Source organism: Helianthus annuus, chromosome 5 (genome assembly GCF_002127325.2).
Source record: "Helianthus annuus cultivar XRQ/B chromosome 5, HanXRQr2.0-SUNRISE, whole genome shotgun sequence".
Lineage (NCBI taxonomy): Eukaryota > Viridiplantae > Streptophyta > Magnoliopsida > Asterales > Asteraceae > Helianthus > Helianthus annuus.
Genome location: NC_035437.2, coordinates 144,066,995 through 144,092,159, shown reverse-complemented (window position 1 = coordinate 144,092,159; position 25,165 = coordinate 144,066,995).

Here is a 25,165-nt window from a genome sequence, read left to right as displayed (position 1 = left end):
GTAGTGACCGTAGCGAGTTCTGAATGCGGTTTTGGAGACGTCCTCGTCCCGGACTCTCAACTGATGATACCCTGACCTCAAGTCTCTCTTGGAGTAGTAACTCGACCCTTGCAACTGGTCGAATAAGTCGTCTATACGAGGAAGAGGATAGCGGTTCTTCACTGTGACCTTGTTCAGTTCGCGGTAGTCTATGCACATTCTGAATGTACCGTCTTTCTTTTTCACGAATAATACTGGAGCTCCCCAAGGCGAAGAGCTTGGACGAATGAAGCCCTTATCCAAGAGCTCTTGCAGTTGCTTAGACAGTTCTTCCAGTTCAGTTGGAGCTAAACGATATGGTGCTCGAGCTATGGGTGCTGCCCTGGAGCGAGCTCGATTTGAAATTCGACCTGATGATGAGGCGGTAGACCAGGTAAATCTTCAGGAAACACTTGAGGAAATTCGCGTACAACTGGAATATCCTCTACCCTTTTCTCTTTCGTTGATGCATCAGTAACTAGTGCCAAAATGGCAGTGTGCCCCTTTCGTAAACACTTTTGGGCCTTCAGGAAGGAGATGATGCCAACCACAGCACCACTCTTGTCGCCTTGAACTTCGAGAGGTTCTTTACCAGAACGAGGAATACGGATGATCTTCTCTTTACATATGATCTCTGCTTGCTGCTTGGATAACCAATCCATACCAACGACGATGTCGAAACTACCCAGAACTATAGGAATGAGGTCGATAGAGAAAGCTTGACCAGCGAGGACAAGATTACAACCCTGAACTATTTGTGTGGCCTCTATACTTTTACCATTAGCTAACTCTACGACATGTTTAGTGTTTAATGGAGTTGGTGCACGTTTTAACATTTGGCTAACTTTAAGAGACACATAACTGGTATCCGCACCCGAATCAAACAAAACAGTAACGTAAATGTCGTCGAGAAGAAACTTACCCATGACCACGTTAGGATCGTTCCTTGCGTCACCTCGACCCAGCACAAAAGCACGACCCCTAGCTTCATTGCCGTTATTGTTCCCACCGTTGTTGTTACCATTGCCTTGGTTGTTGTTGTTGCGATTCTGGTTCTGGTTTAACTGTGGGCAATCACGCTTGAAATGACCTTCGGCCCCACACTGAAAACATCCCCTGTTGCCCCGCTGTTGCTGCTGCTGCGGGTTTTGTGGAGCTGGTGGTGGGAGTTGCTGATTCTGATTTGCAGGTCGCGAACTCCTGCAGTCTTTAGCTTCATGCCCTATCTTGAGACATCTCTGACAACGTTCTTTGCGACACCGCCCGCTGTGGTGTCTGTTGCACTTATTACATAGCGGGTGAATTCCCCGATATCCACCCTGCCCCTGACTGCCTGATGATTGCTGACCCGGATTCTGGTAGTCATTTGTCTTACGCTGCTGTGCTTGAGACTGAACAGAAACTGATCCCCTGCTGGAATCCCCATCCCATTTTCTCTTGTTGTCACTGGGAGTAGCAGAGGTAGTGACAGCAGTAGTGGTAGCACTGATGCGTTTTGGCAGCTTGTTCTGTTCCACTGTCTGGTCCGTGAGGCGATGAGCGAGGCGTTGAATAGCCTGGATGTTGTCAAGATTAGCCGATGTTACATGGCTCTGAATTTCCGGCGCTAACCCCTTGAGATACAACTCAATGCGCTTGATTGGAGGGTCCACCATAGTTGGACACAGCACGGCCAGCTCGTTTGACCTTTTAGTATAAGCTTCAATTTCTGACCCAGTCATTTTCAAATGGTAGAACTCATCTTCCAACTTGTGAATATCTTCCCGTGTGCAGTATTCCCTTTTGATCAATTCCTTGAAATCATTCCAAGGAGTGGCGTTAGCAGCTGCCAACCCTAGGATCTGTACTTGCGCGTTCCACCAAGTTAGCGCTATTCCTTCGAGAGTGCCAGTGGCGTACTTCACCCTGCGAGCCTCAGGGCATTCACACATTTCAAATACTGACTCTAGCTTCTCAAACCAATGGAGGAGTCCCACTGCCCCCTCGGTGCCACTGAATGTTCTTGGACGACAGTCCATGAAGTTCTTGAAAGTGCAGACGGGCTGCTGAGCGTGTTGACCTATTGTGTACGAATAGGACAAAGTTAAACACAAGAGTTGGTTTAGGAATGTAGGATCTAAAGATCCTAGTATGAGTTACGACTGCAGGGTATACCTCCTGCGTTTGCAGCTGCAAGTGCCGCAGCAACTTGTTCGTTGATAAGAGACGTCAACTGGGCTTGGGTCAAGTTAATACGTCCAGACATGATCTTCATAGTAAAAGTAGAATAAGTGAGAATGGTTCGCGAGTAGTGCGATGACAGAAGAGTGTAAGCACATAGGTGTTCTCATGTAATAACGAATAGTAAGCAATGTAATCTGAGCATACTACGAGCAAAGTTCTATGTAGTTCTAGCAAGCAGGTAATAAACATAAACCTTATTACCTAGGATGTTAAGTCTTGCACGTGGAGCGAAGCGTCGTTGTGGATCGTTGAGAGCAATGTTCTGGTTATAGTCTGGTTTTAATAAAAACGTTTTTCCCATATTAAAACCAAGTTCTCTATAACCAATGGCTCTGATACCAATCTGTCACACCCCCAAAATCCACCCGCGGAGTACCACCGCTTGGGAGCGTGACTGACCAGGATCAAGCCATCAATCATATTGAACATAGAATATAATAATCGAAGTAGTTCGTAAAAACCCAATTCAATACAATTGATGTTCAAAACAAACATAGTTTAAGTAGCGAAAGCATAATATGAAAACCCAATGTATGTAATGAGTCAAGTGTTATAAAGTTTAACATAACATCCACGATCCATGCTCCACAACGACCTGCTCCTCCCTGTGCAAGCTCCATATATACCTAGGGTCCTGCAAGGCATGCAGCAGAGAGTCAACAACTAGTTGAGCGAGTTCACAGTTAATTGTTCAGTAATCGTAATAGAATAGTAAGCCTTGTGTTCGTTCATTAAGTCATGTATCGTATTAGTTCGTATCGCGGCCCTCTAGGCATGTATGCGAAGATTTGGGAATATTTCCATGTATTCTAGACTAGGTATATTTGCATCGCGGCCACCCGGCATGTGTGCGAAGTTTAGTGTATAGTTCGCGGCCTTCCTAGGCATGTGTGCGAAGATTAGTCATATTATCGTGGCCAGCCCCGGCGTGTGTGCGAAGATCAGTTCTATAAGTATCACTAGTCTAGTCGTATCTTATCAATAACCCTTCCTCACCCGAGGATCATATAACTAAGTTCCATAAGCTAGGTAAGTACAAGTAAATAATCCAAACCCATTCCCACCCTGGGAACCCCATGCCTTGGCTGTGTGAACTCACCTTGGTTTGCTCGGTATGCTTAACTATGTGCTCACAAGAAATCAGTCAAGTCCTATAGTGCACGTATACTCAATCAGTTAAACTCTAAAGATTCACATGCCATTTATGTCACGAAGTGTGTTTAAGCAATTATCATGTATCACATAAGCAATTAATCAAAGTCATGCAAATCCATGCTTCACATGAGGGCTTTCTCAGTTTATTCGAACAATATTAACCATTAACATGTCTAACGGCACTTAACAAGTTTAACGAGGTTCCACACTTGCCAAGATTTATGCACTTAGCATAGAGAACATACGTAACAGAATCATTCAATAGTCAAAAGTCATAAATGAGTTATTGGAACCATCAAGAAATTATCAAGTAACATTATCATTATCCTGACATCATCATGGATCAGTCTACATTCATTGTCTACATGTGATACTCCATTAAACTAAAGCAACATTTGTAGGTTAACATGAGTCAAACCCCATGTGTTTATTTGTTCCAAGTTGTCGGCCACTAAACAATAGATTATCTAATCATCATGCAATTACAATCATCACCCAATTAACAGTTTAAAAAGTCGGACTATGTTAGTGCACCTACGTCTGCTGACTACGTCTTCCATTAAGTCTTAAAGAATGAACTGATCGGAAATGGCACGGAAACCTAGAAATAGTAGTTTTGTATAGGATCGCTTATTTTTACACATCTAGGACCGCTCTTGTGTCAGTATAGATCATGGACCGCTTTTATGTCATCATGTAGGACCGCTTTTCTGTCACTGTTGGACCGCTCATACGTACATGTACGTATGAGCGGACCAGAATGTCTATATATAGGTCTACATGAGCGGTTCATAAACACATAGTTGATGGTGTTTTGTTCCGGTACTCTGCCAAAGTGCTGTCTGATCGTGTAATTGATTTCGATATCAATAAAACAGCAATATTAAAGTGAATACAGCTTGAATAGCACCGAATTATTAGTTTCCGCCTCTTAATTCGGATACGAACTTCTCTGAACGACTCAAACAGGTCAACGAACGATCCTACAAGTGGTATCAGAGCTCAGGAGGAGGAGTTCTTGCCATTTTAGCTGCAATTCTTCTGATTTTCTACTCTTTCTTCACTTTTTCAAAATTTTTCACGGTAAAAACGGCTCAAAATCACACAGTGCACTCGGAATCATGAATTAACAAATCCTTGAAGTTTTCAGAACTAAAATCAACCTAGAAAGTTGTTTTTTAGGTGGTTCGTTCGTACAGTTTTTCGCAAAAAGTGACATCAGCATCTGGACCGCTCCAAATTACTGTCTGAACCGCTCGAATTGACAACTTCTGAACCGCTCGAATGAACAATTTCTGAACCGCTCGAATGAAAAACGTCTGAATCGCTCGAAAATTTAAGCTTGAATCGCTCATTTGACAGTTTTTTCTGGATCGCTCATATTACAATCTCCTGGTCCGCTCGAACAGACACTGTCTGGACCGCTTATTCATCAAATTCATTGGACCGCTTATTTGACGAATCGCTCGAACAGACGTTGTCTGGTCCGCTTATCTGGTAACTTGATTGGATCGCTCATTTGCCGGTTCGCTTATACGATTTGTCTTGTTGGTCCGCTTATTTGAACAGTTTGTAAAAGATCAGGAAATTGTTGTGAATTTGTGAACGATTTAAACAATGGATACTGAATTTTATAACGCTTTTGCTACCCCGGCCTCGATTACTCAAAGTGCTTTGATTGAAAATGAAACCGGAACGTCTCAGAAACCACCGAAACTCATGGATATTGATGATTACAACGTGTGGTCGGAACGATTCGGAAATTGGGTAGAAGCCTATCATCTTGATGCGTGGGAACACACCGAGGAACAATATGTTAAACCCACAAAGGATGATGTTGTGAATGGTACTCCGTTAACACTTAGAGAAATGAGTGCAACAGACAAAAAGAAATATCGGGATGAGAAACTCATGGTGAGTCTGCTTCAGCAAGCTATAAAAGAGGATATCTTGATTCTTCTTCAACACGATGGAACTGCGTATTCAATTTGGACAGAGTTGGAAGCAAAGTTTATTGGAAGTGATGATATGCTTAAGAATAAAAAATCTCTCATGAAGAAAGAATTCGATTTGTTTCGTGGTTTAAAATCTGAAAACACCAAGCAGATTATTGATAGATATTGTAACTTGGTGAGAAATATGACAAAGTTAGGTATTAAAAAGGATACTGATGAGTTAATTGAAAAACTTGCAGATGCCCTTCCATACGAAACATGGGGAACATTTCTGATGATGCTAAGATCTAACAAAAAGGATTACAGAGCTATGACTTTGGGAGATTTTATCAAGCATTTGGAAGCCCAAGAGATGGAGCAGAGAAAGATCGCTAGGATGAAAAACTATGATGGAGAACAGGATATCAGTCTGTACTACAAGCATGGTGCTACTGATTCAACAAAGTATTCTCCTAAGATCGAAACTGCTTACAGTGTTAAAGATCTTCTAAGAAGACGGCATCTCAAGGATCAAGCAACAGCACAAGATTTTCATCTTTCGATCCTAACATCTCTGTAACAAAGAATGGTAGAAAACTTCAGTGTAACATTGTGTTAAGCCTTGAAAATGATCAAGACTACACTGAAGAGATTGCTAAAAATCAAATGTCTTTGTTAGGGATGATTTTAGAGTCTTATAGTTGTTTTGTTGCAGGAAAGATCGGTAATCCAATGCTCACGAAAGAGGATTACGATCAAATTGATGCTGAGGAAATGGAATTGATGGATATAAAATGGTGTATGGCGAGTGTGATGAGACGTGCTGAAAAGTTTAAACAAATTACCGGTCGTGATGATTTTCGTGATGCAAATGTTTCAGCTTTAGGTTTTGATAAATCTAAAGTTACGTGTTTTCGTTGCAGGGAGAAGGGGCATTTCAAGAGGGAATGCAAAAACCGTGAAGCTACCGGTGCCCAGAATCCTTTCGGAAACAATGATTATCACAAGAAGGCCATATATCATCAAATCACACCACCAGCACAGCAGTAGGCATAAACAGCTCATGGGAGAGATGTGATAGATAATTCGAAAAGAGCATGTGTTGTTAGTCAGGGAAAATATGATAATTTTACCTGGGAAAAGTATCTTTCAAAAGATAGCAAAGTGTGTTTAGCTGAACAAGATGACGAGAAGTTAGCTGAAGGATTTATTTGGGATGATTTTTGTCCAGATAAAGACTTTATGACCAAAAATACTTCTCATGCTTTCTTTGCTAATGCTTATGATTTGAAATGTGCAGAAAGGTGCAGAAAAGTCATGGAAGCTGCTGAAGAGAGACGAAGAAAGATCATAGAGGAGGCTGAAGAGGAAGAGAGATTGAAGGAAGAAGCAAAAGCTGAGAAATTAAGAAGAGCTCAATTTTTAAATTCAAGCAGGATAGTCAAAGAGGTTCCTGAATTCGAGATTAAAGTAGATGCTGAACCGGTCATGATCCAAGAAAAATGCATGAACTGTGATTCGCTGATTAAGCAGAACAATGAGCTTTTGCACAATATTCACAAGTTGAACGAATCATATGATACTATGAATAGAGAAATTAACAAATATACAGATTCTGATGGTGAACAAGCTGAAGCGATGAATACTTTGAAGATAGCTTATCTGAGACAGCTTGATACGGCAAACTATAACATAAAGAAATGTGCAGACCTCGAGCTTGAGTTGGCAACACAAAAGATAGAAACTGAGAAAGTTAAGAAATTATTAGACAGTTACTCATGTTCTACTTTTGTTGTTGACAGGATTTATCCAGTGGTGAAAGATTTAAAGACATTTGAAGAAGTGAAGATATTTGAAGAAGAAAAATTCGTGACAAAAGATGAAGAAAAGTTGAAAGCTTCTGGTAAGAAACCGAGTGTATCCTACAATAGATGTCCGCCACCGGTCGAAAATGGATATTCACCTCGAAATCCAAATTCCGAAAGAGTCAATAAAGCAATCAATTTGAAATGGGAGTCTGGGTCGTCGGATAACTTACCAGAAAGTATTGATGTCACATATACGTCATCAGACACTGATCATGAGTCAAAGTTGATAAAAAGTGTGGTCGATCAGGTGTTAGATAAAGATGACAGTGAGGAGTCAAATCCAGAGTCCAAACCCGAGTCAAAGTCTGGGTCCAGTGCGTCAAAGCCAACAGTCAAAAAGGACAAACGGGTTTATGATAAAGAATTTTTACTTTCGAAGTCTAATTTGAATGATGAATCAGTCAAAGTGGCATATACTTTGAAAGGTTCTGACAAATTATATTCTGACGAGAGTTTTCCAATAAGAAGTGTCAGACTTAAAATGATTCAAAAGGTTTTCAAAATAACAGAAATTAATATTTCTGAAATAAAAGATTTTAATCTTAATGGAAAACCAAAACAATACACTTCAAGAGATCAACAGAGAATCAACAAGAAAATGGGTTACAATTGTGGTTATAGTTTCCAAAAGAAACCAAACCATAATCATAATTACAAAAAGAAAGGTCTTGGTTTTGTTCCACAGAAAAACTATAAAAATGAAAAAGTTTATAAACCAAAAACAATGTTTGTTGCAGGAAAAACAACAGAAGCTGAAAAAGAAAAATCATTCAGAAATCAGAGGAATCAAGAATTCCTTGCTAAGAAGCAAGAGGACATGAAGAAGAAGGAAGACCCGAAGAAGGTTGAAAAGAGATCTTGTTTTCAGTGTAAAGCTGTGGGTCATGTTGCGAAAGATTGTCCAAAGACATTTCGACCAAAACAAGAAGTCTCAAGAAAAATGAAAGAAAAAGTTGTTGAAAAAACTGAACTGTCAACCCGGAAGTTTACTGGCTTTGAAAATTCAACTTTCGAAAAAGGAGAATGTTCAAAGAGTGCTACAAAAAGGAAAGAAAATGTGCCAAATCAGAAATGGGTTGTGAAAGCTTCAGATAAAAAGTCTGGTGATGAATCTGATTCCATAAAATCAGAGGAGCCACATGTTGAGAAAGAGATTGTAAAGAAAGTTCCAAAAGTGGACGATGTGAATTTTCCGCCACTGAATGCTAAATATTACAAATCTAAAATCGGAAAAGTTGAAATTTCAAATCAGTTTTATTCTGATAAGAAGAAAATTGATGTTGAAAAAACTTTCAACGGAAATGTAAAACGCATCTTTGGAAAAATGGTCAGTGGTAGGGCTCAAAGCATTAAGGATTTTTATGCTTCCAAAGGATGGGTTTACAAGTCGGTTGAAAGGAACAATGAAAACGATGACGTTACACCCAAGGAAGGTCAGACTTGGGTGGACATATTTTTCCAAGAATAAAATCCTGATTTGCCGGAGATCCCAAGATGGTATTGTGGATCATGAATCGGCATCCTTCTAAATGTGTTTGTGAGGTTTTTGCAGGACTTGCCGGAACTCCCAGGTTTGTAAGCGAGGAGTAGGAATCGGCACTTTGAAAATTCAACCAAACGATGGTAATTGGTTGAAAAACAGGTTTGAAAGTTTTTAGTTGTGGAATGGTGTTGATCTTACAAGTGGTTAAATCAAGGTCATTCAATTGAACTTGATTTAATTATCATTCAGGAAATTGGTAAACAACGTGATGATTTGAACCCCATTTTTACAAAAGTTAAAAGCAATTAAACTTATTTTCCGGAAAAACCATTTTGATTAAAACAAACTTAAGTGTTTTGAAATCATTATGGGAAAATAGTTTGTTGTGAGGGGGAGTTCTGATGGTTTAAGCCAAACGGATGGAGAATTGAAGTGTTTCGATATCAGTTGTCATGTTCTGTACAGTTTGTTTTAAATTTTTTTAGATGTATTTGAATTTTAGGGGGAGTAAGAATTTTTAGAAAATCCAAAAACATCAGAAAATTTGAAAAAGCCAAAAACATGATAAAATTGAAAAATGAGTTTTTGTTGCATAAAAGTGGAAATGATAGTACATCAGTGAACTATCACAGCACGCTAAAGATTTGAAAAGTCAAAATGTGATAAACAATCTTACTGCGGATGTGTCAGTAGATTTTCGCACATTTAGTAAATTGAAACGAGATATAAACCTAAATCAAACTTACTTAATTCGTGGGTAACTATTCTTGGATATATGGGTAACTCCCGAAATCTTGTTTGAAAGGTCCCGTATTCTGAGATTCTAGGTCTTTATGCTCAGTGATATCTGGGGTATTATTCCGGGACTTCTGCTGTATGGAAATACTGACCTAGTCCCCGAATAATACTTTCTGCAAAAAGCTTTGAAACATAAGCGCCGCCCTCAGCAAACTGATTAAACAATAAAATTGATAATCTTTGCTGTTGTAAAAAAGATCCTCTAAAGGGGACCCACCAAAAGTCAAGCCGTCATCTCTCTGCTGAACGGAAGTTCTGACCTGAGCTCTCACGGTTTCGCATCTACCCCTTTACAGATATCATCTGTGGTATACTCACCTGTAAGACTGAATATTTGGGATCTGGATACGGGAGTATATTCAAGTGGAGTGATACACAATTAAGTTTAAGTCTTTAAAACATTAATATTGTATCTCGAATCAATTGAAATCTGTGTGAAAATTTAAGTGGACAAACATACTGACAATCTAGGTAAATTGTTTAGAACTTAATATGTAATCAAGCTTAACGGTGTTTGTGATATGTTTCATAACTGATATGATCCTCTTGCACAAACTCACAAAAATATTGTCTGTAAATATTTCAATTTCTGCAATTTACTTTTATTCAAAAAATCCAAAAAGATTTTCAGTGTGTTTTAGTATAAATTTTGAAAAATCAAAAAGATTTTCGACAACTGGTGTTGAGATGTTGATTTTCAAAATTCAAAGTGCTAAACTTGAAGAACTGGTTTGGGAACTTTTTGTGTGTAAATGGTAAAGGTGTTTTGATAAGAACTAGTTATAAATTCTTGAATGCAAAATCATTATTGTTTTGATTCAACACAGTTTCTAAATTGTTGAAAAGTTTTAATCTTTGTAGAAACTTATAGTTGGGTAGAGATTGTGCAGGACATGAGCCAGATATTGATCTTGATAAAGAATGGAGCTAGGTATCGATCTGGAACCTGATGAGAGCCTGTTAACAATCTTAGAACCAGTGAAAGTTTGAATTCCAGACTACGATCCCAGCTGTGTGAGAGGGGGAGTCTGAAGACACCGAATCAACATTTAAGAAAGAAGAGTGTGTTGATGATGAAGATAAAGCATGAGGATTCTTGGAACGACAGATATTTCAGAGGCAGATTGTCGACTGATGAAGATTGTAGATAGTCATGTGCGAAGACTCTATCAAGACTCCGTCAACATCCGAGCGGTAGTCTGTTAGTGCACCTACGTCTGCTGACTACGTCTTCCATTAAGTCTTAAAGAATGAACTGATCGAAAATGGCACGGAAACCTAGAAATAGTAGTTTTGTATAGGATCGCTTATTTGTACACATCTAGGACCACTCTTGTGTCAGTATAGATCATGGACCGCTTTTATGTCATCATGTAGGACCGCTTTTCTGTCACTGTTGGACCGCTCATACGTACATGTACGTATGAGCGGACCAGAATGTCTATATATAGGTCTACATGAGCGGTTCATAAACACATAGTTGATGGTGTTTTGTTCCGGTACTCTGCCGAAGTGCTGTCTGATCGTGTAATTGATTTCGATATCAATAAAACAGCAATATTAAAGTGAATACAGCTTGAATAGCACCGAATTATTAGTTTCCGCCTCTTAATTCGGATACGAACTTCTCTGAACGACTCAAACAGGTCAACGAACGATCCTACAGACTAGTACTCCCCTCTTAGTAAAACTCGGACCTTCTTAAACAAGCAACAAAATCGGCCCATCAACATGTATAATATTCGGACACACTGATAGCAACAAAAGTCGGACAAGACATTGTCCATAGAAACACGGACACACCCATTACTTCAATGAAATTTGGACCCATGGCCTCTACAAGTTCGGACTAGGTTCCCCCTTGGCAAAACTCGGACCCCCTCATGTTAATAAAAAGTCGGACAATGCTTGGGTATTAAAACTCGGACTCCTTACCCCCCCCCCCTTTAAAACTCGGACATAGGGGTTTCCCTTCACAAAGTCGGACAAGGGGTCTCCCCCCTCAAAACTCAAAACTCGGACCTCCTTGTCCCTGGTTTAAAGTTCGGACCCCGTTTTTTACAAGCAAAACTCGGTCCACATGTTCCATATAAACTTCGGACCCTTTACAATCATAAAATTCGGACAACATGGATTACACACAAAACAAAAGTCGGACTGATTATATCACATGTTAAAAGGTCGGATCTATTAACATTTCAAAAGCTCGGACTGTAAGCCTAACATTCAAAGGTCGGACAAACATAAATAATGAAATTTTCAATTCCATTGTAACAATTGTAACAGTTACGTTCTCTACAATCAACAGTTACTTTCTTTGGTCCAAAACCCTAATTTCATAATTTTCACAGTGCAATAATCAATTATCAATCGATCATTCTAACATATCTTGTATCTTAATCATCAAGCAAATGATTCCACAACAACCATACCCATTTCACAATAAATCAGAATCAATTAAACACAGAATATCATATGAAGAACTAGGGTTTACATGAAACACAAAATCAAGAATTGATAATAATAAACAATCATCAAACAATTACCTTAGATTGATTCTAGACAAAGAGAGGAAATCAAGAGTGATGAAGAGCTTGTGCCAATGATGAAGGTGATGATTGCCAGAGAGGATCAGAGAGTATGAAAGTACGTCCTTTGTTTCTTTGGTGATGATTAGTGAAAGGGATTAGGGTTAAGAATGATTAGAGTTTCACTATTAGCACTAAACACCCTTAAGTATTATCTATTACAGTTTCATCACCACATTCCATTATTTGTCAAATCTTTCACAAGTAGCACATAACCATGCACAATCACAATACACTTTATTGAATCAAAACGTATACAGTTTCATAGTAAACTAATTGTGCAAATGAACCACTAAACAACCAATGAACGTGCAATAAATGCGAAATTGGAATCTTGGAAACTCGAGTTGTCATAAAATAGGTGCCATACTTCTCCATTTGAACTTGCACCTTACAAAAATCACTCTTCCTCTCTTACTCTGCATTCTTAGAGGTTCCTGATCAAAAAGGAAGCTCCCCTTAGTCTAATCTTCGAGCTAGGACCTGTTGTAAGTGTCCTTAGTCACTCTAGTTCGGTTTTTATGCTTTTAAAAGCCGAAAGTCAAAGTTGCCGCTAAACGACTTTGACTTTCGGTTTAGACCTAAGCGGTCCAGCCATTGTTCGAGGAGAATATGGCTACGTGATCGTAAGTAGGTAGGTGTTAATCCCTCAAAAGGGCACCTCCTAATTACCACGTTTACTTAGTTAATTGTCTGGTCAAAGTAAGTAAAATAAAAAGTCAAACTAGTCAGATTTTAAATAAATTCAGTTCGCAACCGAAAGTCGCAAAAGCTTTACTTTTTCTTTGACTTTCAGTTCTGACCCGAATTAGCTAAATTTCTTTATGCATTAAGGTGCCTTTGTGACCATATTATGTTGTAGTATAACCCTCTGAGGTTATATTACATGGTCACTTAGTAATCTGAGTTTATATGCATGTTTCTGATATTATGCTTTATGTTGACTAGTATGCCCTTGTATCTAAAAATGAGGTTTTTAATATAAATGAACATGCAAATGGACTAAGTACTGATTAGTAAACATATTTAGAATATTTTGATGTTTACAATCTGGTCATAAACTGAAGTTATGTGATTAATCGTAAATTAAGCTTTTATAAGGACTAAAATGCCCTTTAGCATGCAAATCAAGTGTCAAACATAATTTTAACATAAAACTCTTTACCTACTGTTGTGATATCATATTTAGGATTTATTGGAATGTTGGGTCAGATTATATACTGACCTTAACCTTGAGTTCTTGTGTAAAGCTTGTAAATGACGATAATACCATTTTCGCAATTAAAATGAGTTTTAAATATAATTATCATGCAAAACCTTTTGCTACTGACATATTATGAAAAATAAAATATTTTGACCATTCAAAGCTGGTCAAAATCTCAGAATCACTTAAACTTCGAAATTATCGTCATTTATCGACTTTTACGCTAATTAGGTGCATAGTATGGTTCTAAACCATATTTAGCACCCAAGACTTGTTACCTGCTGACTTTTTAAATTATTTTAAATGTTTTTATAGTAGGTATAATTCATGAACTCAGAACCCCAAATAAATCCCTAAAACCATATGTGAAATGACCAAAATGCCCTTACGGAGTATAGTTTGGCCATAAACCATAAACCACACATATGTATGATGTCCTACTGTTATAATATCATAAATTAAATATTTTTATAGAATGTTTATGACCAGAACTTCAGTTTATACACAAACCCCTTTTATAAACCTTAAAATGACCAAAATGCCCTTATGGGGCCTAATTCGGTTTTAAAACCTTTATGGGCAAACATATTGATATCCTACTGATATCATAACATATTTTAAGCATAATAACATATGGAACTTGTATATGACTCATTCGGTTACCTGTATATGCTTATACGCATTCGGTTCGGTTTATGTAACTAGTTTGCATGAATTAACCGAAACGGGTTTAAGCTTGTCATCTAAACTTCAAAATCCGTAATGTATTTATTTTACCCATATTATACAAGTCTTTACACTTGTTGGGTCTAAATTACATTCCATTCCAGTCACCGCTTAATCTAGCATTTCGTACCATAAATCATCCTTTAAACTAACCGGTCTAAGTCCTTAACTTAAAATAAACCCGTTAGTATTCTAATAGGTTAATAATACCTTCATTCCAGATTAGGGATCCCCAGTAGAAGATACTTTCACAAAGTCTTAGAAATTATACGGCTGGGTATAAATTCTTGCATTTAAAACTCAGGTAAATACTTTTAACTTATTTTCCCTTATACGGGCTTGGGATACGGTAAATTATTACCGCTTGGTCGGGTATGGGATCATTTGGTCAGATTGTGATTAATAAATCCGCATAACCCGTTTTAATCTGTTTTGTTTGATAACATAAACTTTTGGGGTTAACGATCGTGTCTTGGATATCCTCAGCTCATTTAAGTTACTAATGGTCACGACCTATGCACGGGGTGTAGGCATACACCCGACAGATGCAAATACTAAAATATAAATTACCCACAAGTTGGGGACAACTCCTTTGTGGTTTTTATAAGTGGTGTGTCAGTTAGTCATGACCCGGTTTCTAAACCGGCCCCGAATGTATGACAAACATGTAATTCTGTATACAAGATTATAAATGTAAATGTCCCAAGTTATAAAAGAACTTTTTCGTGCTTTGAGCACTTAAACCAATTTTCATAAATGTTTTCAAAAGAGTCAGTTAATTGTATTTAACAGTGTAAACTGACGTATTTTCAAAAGACTAAGTGACTGGTACCTCACGTAATAGGCTGGAGCTACTTGGCGGTTAAATAAGAGGATCTTGCAAATCCCTAGATACCTTAAACTCTGGTGAACTCCGTTTTACATTTTATTTAAGATCCGCATGTGGATTCTTTTTACAATCGTTTGTATATTCTTTTATTCGTACTTTGAACATTTGGGTTGTAATAGTAATTTACCTTCCAAGCCTTCCGCTGTGCTATAACTGTGTTTAATTGACTATGATGATATCAACTACGCCACGATACTCCCCACCGGGCCCACCGGATTATGTGGAAATATCGGGGTGTGACATTATTGCAGCTCCGCTTCTTTTTTCTTTAGTTAAGTTCGATATGACATTCTGGAATGTTAACGTCAAAGTCGTGGAACCAACATACCTTCCTACCATCGACATCTCATGCTTCCTCTGAGATCTCGACATCGACACAACATCTGACCACTAGATCTGAGCACAAGACCCACCTCCGCCACTAATTTTAGACGAACAGATCTAGACCCATTCAAACCCCTTATTGATTCAAACAACCTGATTTTAATCCAAACCCGTTGAACACAATTTAGGTGAACTTGGAGATGGCTGTGATTGGATTTTGATGGATTCAAACTTTTTGAAAAGAGATTACTCAAAGGCAAACATATTGTATTAAACCGAAAGAAAACGTAAAAAGAAAACCAAAAAATCAAAGAAAACGTGGCCCAATCAAATCTTGCCACGTGAACCAATCACGTCTAAGACTGTAGCCAAGCTTTTGGAAATATTATATATATATATATATATATATAGAGAGAGAGAGAGAGGTTAACTTACAATTTGTGTTAACGTACGCAACGTACGAGATTGACTTACAACATGCGAACTTTATTTTCACCGTGCGATTTTTTTATAACATGCTATTTTCTCAACATGCGACCTTTTTTACAACATGCGAACTTCATTTTCACCATGCGATTTCACCCCATAAAACACAACATGCGATTTCATCCCTATGCACGCGCTTTTTTATAACATGCGATTTATACTCGTGTACGTAATGTACGTTAAGGGTAATTGTATGATACAGTTTTTCTATATATATATATAGAAACGGGTTCGGGAGAAAACACTCAAAAGTGTGAGAACGGTGAGAACACATCCTGGCCTAACACGTGTCCCGCGGCATAGAGAAGGACGGGGGGCTTTTTTGTCTTTTCATTCTTCTTTTATTTTGACAACGCGGTATAATATTTTCTGGCGTCTAAGTTTTTTTTGGCGTTAATTGTATTTATTAAACTTTTTGACGTTGAATTAATTGTTTTTGTGTCACATATACAATTTTTTGGCGTTATAGCGTTTTCTGGTTAATTTTTTGGCGTTTTTGGCGTTTTGTATAATAATTCACTACGAGTCATTAAAATTTGCATAAGATTACAATAAGACTAATTTTTTTGGCGTTTAGTGAATATTTTGGCGTTTAATACCCTTTTTATAAGGTGCTTTGCCAGCAGCTGTTCTCCCAGTTTTCATACTACTAGCGTTTTGGTGTTTGTAGTTTTTGGTGTTTTATATAATAATCTATTTTATTTATAGAGAATTAGATAACAAAACAACATATAACTTGATATCAAAACAATATAAAATGAAAACAAAAATAATACAAAATAGTAATCTAATTTTTCTTCCGAATCTTCAATGTCATCAGCCTCTTCCTTCTTGAATTTGTTTTTGGCGTTTTGAACCTTTTTTGAATACTTTAGCTAGATGCCAACTTTCCTTCATAAACCCCGTTTTTTTAGAAGAAGCTGCTTAGTGGCAACCTGTTTTTTGGTGTGATATTCTTGTTTGGTGGCATGTCATTAAAGATCAACTTGTGACAACCCGCACTTTCAGGTAAACACCATTTCCTTACTCTTTCTAATCCCAGCTAATCTCAAAAGACCCGTCCGCGTTATTTTTCAGGATTAGCGATTATGTTTGTTTTATTAATATATATATATATATATACAACAATTATAATGAAAATAACAACAATTGGGATAATTGTAGAGCAAGTTGAATATCATTAATAGTTGAGGGGTGCTTATAAAAATTAAGATTCAAACAATTATATTTAATGATGAATTACCCAACCCACAACCCATCGTCCCCCTCCCACATAAACCCTAGAGCACAAGCGTATACGGCAGCCGACGAACAATCGTACACCGCCATTCCCCTCTACTCTACGACGCCTGTCGACGGCGGAATAACCACCCGAGGCCACCGCAACCGGTAAGCGCACTTCGTAGCCTTTTATTATGTCCGTTGTTTCGGTTTCGTATCGGTTTCGTGTCCACCCCAACTTAATGTGTTGCAAGAATTGGTGTTGTTACGTGAAACGGTTGTGAGTATTATGTGTGTCGAGACATGGCAGAGCTTACTCAATGTGACTATATAAATATGATCATCTTTTGACTGTGTTTTTACTTGATACTCAGTATTTGAATGTTTCTTGTTTTAGACTGCTTATGATTAATGTATGATCGCGTATTAAACCGTTGGTTGTATATGAATGCCGATGTAAATATACAAAGTTGTGTTTGTATTCTGATTAAGACGTTCCTGTCTAACTGTATGTTGGAATCCATGGGTGATATCGTGTAACCAGAATTATATAAACATAGGGATCTGGCAGTTAAATGATGGTTATAATCGGACAAGATGAATTGATTATTTAGTAATAAGGTTGCAATGGCATGAATGGATATTTGGGCCAATGTGAATAGGTTTACGTTTAGACACTTTTAGTATTAATTGATAGTTAGGGTTTTGGATAAATTATAATATTGTAATTATTTGATCGTGTAATGGGTGGGATAAGTGGAAAAGAAACAGGTTGACTTGTCAACCGCCCACGTGAACCGCACACCAGCTAGACCACATGCATTGCACACTTCTCCATTGTATACTATTGAGCTGCATGTTATACTTGCAATGCACACCCAATTAAATCATATCACACACTTTAACGGGTTGTACACATTTAAACAGGCTTCATAAATTATTGGGTTCACAAATAGGATTGGGCTACACACATGTATGTGATTGCTAATGACTTGTTGTTTGGGCCGATTTGTCTTGTGAAATCACATTAGTAAACAGATTAGAGTTTGTATGGTGAATTGAATCATGAAACGAATTACTCGTTAGAAGGATATATATATATATATATATACACTAAGTTATTTCTTGGCAATAATGGGTTGATAGATTAACCTGGTGTGATGTGGATTATATGTGTGTAATACGTGTATCCTGACCGTGTGACAAGTGAACAAGGAATATATGACTTGTTTATACATGAAATATGTGAATTATGTGTACTTAAGACTGATTGTGTCGGTAACGATTCTAGGGCGTATTTGAACAATTGGTAAACGAGTAAATTAATTTTACCGAGCAAACCAAAGGTGAGTTCACTGCACTTTTCCAAGCATGCGTCCCGGTGGTTTGGGACATCTGGTAAACGTTTCTAAAGGGGATAATAGGTAAACTGTTTATTTGGGATGTTGGTTATTGAACACAGTATAAATCATGTAAGACCCCATACATCTACCGTGTTGCTGAAGAAGCAACGAGGTATTTAGTTGATAGCGCTATTAGGTTTGGCACCCTCACACCGGGCCGAAAGGACGGGCGTGAACTATTTACCTGGACTTCATGACCAATGCCTAGTTAGAGGCATTGGGGTTGGGCATTCTCATCGTGTACATATAAGACCCCTTACATCTATTCAAGGTTGTTTGATACCTTGACCTCATGACCAGTGCCTAAATGGAGGCATTGGGGTTGGGCATTCACATCTAGTCGCCACATACGGTAATCGAGTTAATAACAACATCAAATCAAATCGTTTAACTGTTTCATACACATATCCGGTAACAAAACGCGTTAACAAAACGTTGAACTCACCAGCGTCGTCTGACACACTTGTTTGCATGCTTGTAGGTCGTTAGCTGTCTTGCATTGGAACTTGCTGTCTGGAGTAGCTGGAGTGGACATGGGTCGACTGAATGGATTATGTTTTTGATTTCTTGATACAATACTTTGGTTTTGAAACGGTTTAATTTTGCTTCCGCTGATTACTTTGGTTTTCACTTAAACTGGATGATGGTATTTTTATTAATAATTGAGAACTTTATTTTGAAACATGTGTGGGTTCAATGTAATTAGTGGCTCATTGTTGGTACGTCACACGCCTATCAGGGACACTCCCTAGGTGGTATTTTGGGGGTGTGACAGTTTGGTATCAGAGCCACTGGTTATAGTGAACTTGGTTTTAAAAAAACGTTTTTATAAAACCAGACTATAACCGAACAGTTCTGAAAACGGGAATACGACCATGACACTCAGCTCCAGATGGCAAGGTTCGTCTTTCTCACTTGATGCATACATTACATGACTAGTGTACAATTGTTTATGATGTAGCATACGGACACACACTCGTCACTATAGCATAATTACATGAACTGCTTGTTTACATTATGATGTGTTGTTAGTGTGTCGTAGCCCTGGGATTCTTGTAACCTTGATGTTTTGATAGCCCCTGTTTGATATCTGAGTTTGAAGGACCATTTGACATGAGTTAGGAGGAGCTGAGATGAGCATGCAAATCACAATATTATTGTGGGTGCACACATAATAATAATGTGGGGTGCATGTGAGTCCCAGTGAGGCTTAACAAGTGAAAAAGGGGTTCCGTTCCGTTATTTGGTTGATGTGAAACACAACAGTCTATAGGAGTCATAGCAGTGATTGTCTCCTACTTGAATAGGATCTTTTCACTTCTCTCTGAAACCTTTCGAATCACGATGCTATCGAGTATTACCTGAACACCCATCTGAATGCCTAGCGAACTGTGTAGAATGCTAGGTGCTTGTACGAACGTCCCTGAGTGGATGTTGCAGCGTCAATGATTGGTCTATACCCCCCCCCCACTCCTCTCTGTTGTTGGAACTCAATGTACTGACATCTTAGACCCCGAAGTGCGATCACATCTGCAACACTCTGGAAACATACCGTGCATTACCCAGTTAACTTGCAAGAACGATGGACAAGAGGATGAGCGTAGAGCCTCACCAACCTCAGTATGAAAACGACCTTGATTACTGGCAGCGAACACCAGCAATTTGACCTCAATCGAATCCTAAGCGAATTATGAGAGTCAACTCTTATGAATCAATCGGGACATCAGCGATGACAATCGACTGTAGTATAGAATGTGTGACTGTCAGCTTAATGAGTAACGCTTTAGGACGTGGCACGAAAATGTGACAGGATGGACCTTGTTGGTGAAAGGTCGCAGGGCTCCGTTTCGAGCAACAATATTAGAGGAAACAGTCGCGGCAACATCAAGGTACTCGTGATCGTAGCTTACAGTATGGAAACGAAGGTGACCTCGACAAGGATTGATTGTGTTAAGTCAAGGTGACGACAACCAAGGGAACGACAGCAGTACTAGAAATTCTCGTGACGAAAACAACACTGGAAATGAAGCTCATGGAAGGACATTTAGTATTGGCATAAGCTATACCAGATGTAATAGCAACACAATAGCTTGGATGGGTAGCTATTCGCTTCGTCTCTGTTCTGTTTAACCCTGATGCCTTTTGAAACCGAACCTGTTGTGGAGTCGGCTGATGCAAGTCAATTGAAGCCTTATATGTTCGCTGGGATACAAACTCGACCTTGGGGGACAGGTGTTCGACATTGACCTTCCTTCCACTACCCTAGGTGGTTGCAATACAGTAGTTAGTGTGGATTGGTTATCCAGAGATCGCGCAAATACACCAGTGAGGAGAAAATTTTGTGTGGAGAATCGTTATTTATTCTAAAGCATCAGAGTGGTGCAAAGGTTAGCGCCATTTCAGCTATGAAAGCCAGAAGTGTCTACAGAGGGATTACTCCGCTATACTAGCAACCGTTACTGATGTTAGGGCTAAGGAAACAGGGGATCGTGGATCCACCAATCATTCGTGATTCCTTTCGGTATGCTACCCAAGGAACTTTCAGGTTTACTTCTGCAACTGTTAGGCAAAATTTCAGTTTGATCTCATGCCAGAGGCAGCCCTAACTACACGCACTCTTAACGTCTTGCACCAGGAGGGTTGCAAGAGCTGTCTAATCAACTGCAAGAACTGTTGGACAAGAGTTTTGTCGGACCTAGCTTTTCGCTTTGGGGAGCCCCGGTTATATCCGTGAAGATAAGCCTTTTTGTATGTGTATTGATTTTCAAGATCTCAATAAGGTGACAGTTGCAAACCGTTTGCCACGACCATATATTGACAACCTGACGACCAGTTGCGGGGGTCGAGTTTCCATTCAAGGTTTGAATAACAAACGAGCTATTGTCAGAAGGTAGTCTAAGGGGAGAATGTGCCTGCAACGGCATACCAAGCGCAATGCGGCCATTTCGACGTTGTATTCCAAGACTTTCGAGCTAATCGTCAGACCAACAGCTGTATGGATCACATGAATCGACCATGCTTATTGTCGATATGTTGATTCATTTCCAAGAGAAAGGAACATCATGGGCAACTTTGTATCTTATTTGAGAGTTCCTGAAGGAGGAGCCACACCAAGCGAAGTCTTGATAAATGTAACTTTTGGATGCGAGGGATACCTTTTTGGTTATATAATCAACAAAGTGGGAATACACGTGGATCTCGCTAAGACCCGTTTTAGTTAGAAACTGATCGACACCAGAGATCCCTTCGAGGATGCAGCAATTTCTTGGTTTCACTAGATGCTATCGCAGATTCATCACAGGATTCTCGAAGATCGCGCAGCTTAAATCACTTTAGCACAGCAGGGTGCTGTGTTCGGGGAAGACAAAACAGGAGGATGTCCTTTCCGCTTTTGAACCTCAACTCTGTAATGCTCTGAGCATCGTCTTTACCTGAGGGTACGGGTGATCTAGTGGTATACCATGATGGTCTGAATCAGAATACTAGTTACACGCCGATGCAACACGAGAAGGTGATGGTTTACGTGGTGGCATAACCAGAGGAATTGCACGACTCACAACCTGAAGTAGAAGCCGTGGTCTTTGGATTTAAGTTGGAGGCATTACTTGGACGGTACCAGATGCACTGCTTAGACCGATCACAAGGGCCTCCCGTGTACTTGCGATTCAGAAAAGCTAACTCAGTTAATGGCATCGCTGGATGGAATTTTGGACGGTTATGACTGTGAAACCTGAACGTGCACGAGATTTGCAACACACTATCGACTCTAACTTACCTGATCAGACTCGTTTTGTTTAAACTAGGGAACAGAAGGAAGAGAACTTTCAAGTTGAGCCCATGCGGGGCATGGAGAAGCAACCCTTTGCAGGTTGGACGATATTCGCTACCTCTTGGAACGAATGTGGGTCTCATTATATGGCAACTGTAGGGAACTCATGTTGAGCAAACACACCCCGGCCTCAGTATTCTAGTCGTCTGGGTTTCATGGGAGATATCAGGATCTATAAATCTTGTATTGGTAATCGGGCATGAAGGCCCACCTAGCTATGTTTATGAATGATGTTTAACTCGTGGGAAAGTCGAGGTGGAGTATCAGTAACTAGAAACACATATATGGAAATGAGAACAGACTGCCATGGATTTTGTCACTAGTCTACTTACAACGCGAAATGAAAACATTATCACCTGGGTGATCATTGATGGACTCAAGTTACCAGCACCCTTTCTTGCAATCAAGAAAACTAACGAGTCTTCACAGTTGTGAATGTTCCTTTGAGAGAGGCGGCTTTTAGGCACGAGGTGCCAACTCCTGTTACCTCTGAATTTGATCTATGCATGATCTAGTCAATACACAACACCCTTGGCTCACATCAAGACCAGAGCATTGCTTATCGTCGTTGGGCAAACGATCGGAGAAAACGAACTCTCCTGGCACTCGAAGACATGCTATGAGCATGTGTGTGACTGGCTTTGGTGCAAATTGGGAGGACTCTTACCTATGGTTGGGTACTACCGCGGCAGTTATCATCTTGGTAATCAGACAGCTCTGTTGAGGCATTACATAGACAATAATGCCAACCTTCTTGTTAGACTGAGATGGTTGACAACTTAATTACTGGTCCAGGACTGGTACTCGAAACTCTTGGGAAGGTTGTTTGGATCAGGAATCGTATGGCGGCAATGCGTGACCGTCAGGAAAGCTGATAAACTTGGGAAAAGCTGGAAGATCGCTTTAGGCGACCGTATCATGTTGAAAATCTCGCCCTGGGAGGGTGTGGTACGCTTGGGAAGTGTGGCAAGCTTAATTTACGTAACGTTGAGTTATTCAGAATTCTGGAAAGAAGCGGTCACGTCGCTTGCAAACTCGAGTTACCCGACGAATGGAATAACGTACATAATGACTTGAATCTAAACCAGTGGTTGCCTGATGAGACGCTTTTGATACCCTTATTAGAGTCTGAGGTTAATGACAAGTAGCAGTTGTTAACGAATCTACTGAAATCATAGACCATGACGTCAAGGATCGTTAGCATAGTCGAATTCCAATCATGAGAGTTCGTTGGAACTAAAGACGTGGACCGGAGTTCACGTGGGAACGCAATAATCGAAGTAGCTCTAGTATCCTCAGTTGTTAGACGGTTGTATCAACTTCTGTTATCATTGGCGAATTTCGGGACGAAATTCCTTTTCAAGTTGGGGATGATGTGGCACCTACGGAAAATCCACAATCATCCTGATTTAATATCTTGACCGCTTTGGATTGCTTATCAAATTTCGGGACGAAATTTCTTTCAAGTTGGGGATGATGTGACAACCCGCACTTTCAGGTAAACACCATTTCCTTACTCTTTCTAATCCCAGCTAAACTCAAAACACCCGTCCGCGTTATTTTTCAGGATTAGCGATTATGTTTGTTTTATTAATATATATATATACACAACAATTATAATGAAAATAACAACAATTGGGATAATTGTAGCGCAAGTTGAATATCATTAATAGTTGAGGGGTGCTTATAAAAATTAAGATTCAAACAATTATATTTAATGATGAATTACCCAACCCACAACCCATCGTCCCCCTCCCACACAAACCCTAGAGCACAAGCGTATACGGCAGCCGACGAACAATCGTACACCGCCATTCCCCTCTACTCTACGACGCCTGTCGACGGCGGAATAACCACCCGAGGCCACCGCAACCGGTAAGCGCACTTCATAGCCTTTTATTATGTCCGTTGTTTCGGTTTCGTATCGGTTTCGTGTCCACCCCAACTTAATGTGTTGCAAGAATTGGTGTTGTTACGTGAAACGGTTGTGAGTATTATGTGTGTCGAGACATGGCAGAGCTTACTCAATGTGACTATATAAATATGATCATCTTTTGACTGTGTTTTTACTTGATACTCAGTATATGAATGTTTCTTGTTTTAGACTGCTTATGATTAATGTATGATCGCGTATTAAACCGTTGGTTGTATATGAATGCCGATGTAAATATACAAAGTTGTGTTTGTATTCTGATTAAGACGTTCCTGTTTAACTGTATGTTGGAATCCATGGGTGATATCGTGTAACCAGAATTATATAAACATAGGGATCTGGCAGTTAAATGATGGTTATAATCGAACAAGATGAATTGATGATTTAGTAATAAGGTTGCAATGGCATGAATGGATATTTGGGCCAATGTGAATAGGTTTACGTTTAGACACTTTTAGTATTAATTGATAGTTAGGGTTTTGGATAAATTATAATATTGTAATTATTTGATCGTGTAATGGGTGGGATTAGTGGAAAAGAAACAGGTTGACTTGTCAACCGCCCACGTGAACCGCACACCAGCTAGACCACATGCATTGCACACTTCTCCATTGTATACTATTGAGCTGCATGTTATACTTGCAATGCACACCCAATTAAATCATATCACACACTTTAACGGGTTGTACACATTTAAACAGGCTTCATAAATTATTGGGTTCACAAATAGGATTGGGCCACACACATGTATGTGGTTGCTAATGACTTGTTGTTTGGGCCGATTTGTCTTGTGAAATCACATTAGTAAACAGATTAGAGTTTGTATGGTGAATTGAATCATGAAACGAATTACTCGTTAGAAGGATATATATATATATATATATATATATATATATATATATATATATATATATATATATATATATATATATATATATATATATATATATACACTAAGTTATTTCTTGGCAATAATGGGTTGATAGATTAACCTGGTGTGATGTGGATTATATGTGTGTAATACGTGTATCCTGACCGTGTGACAAGTGAACAAGGAATATATGACTTGTTTATACATGAAAT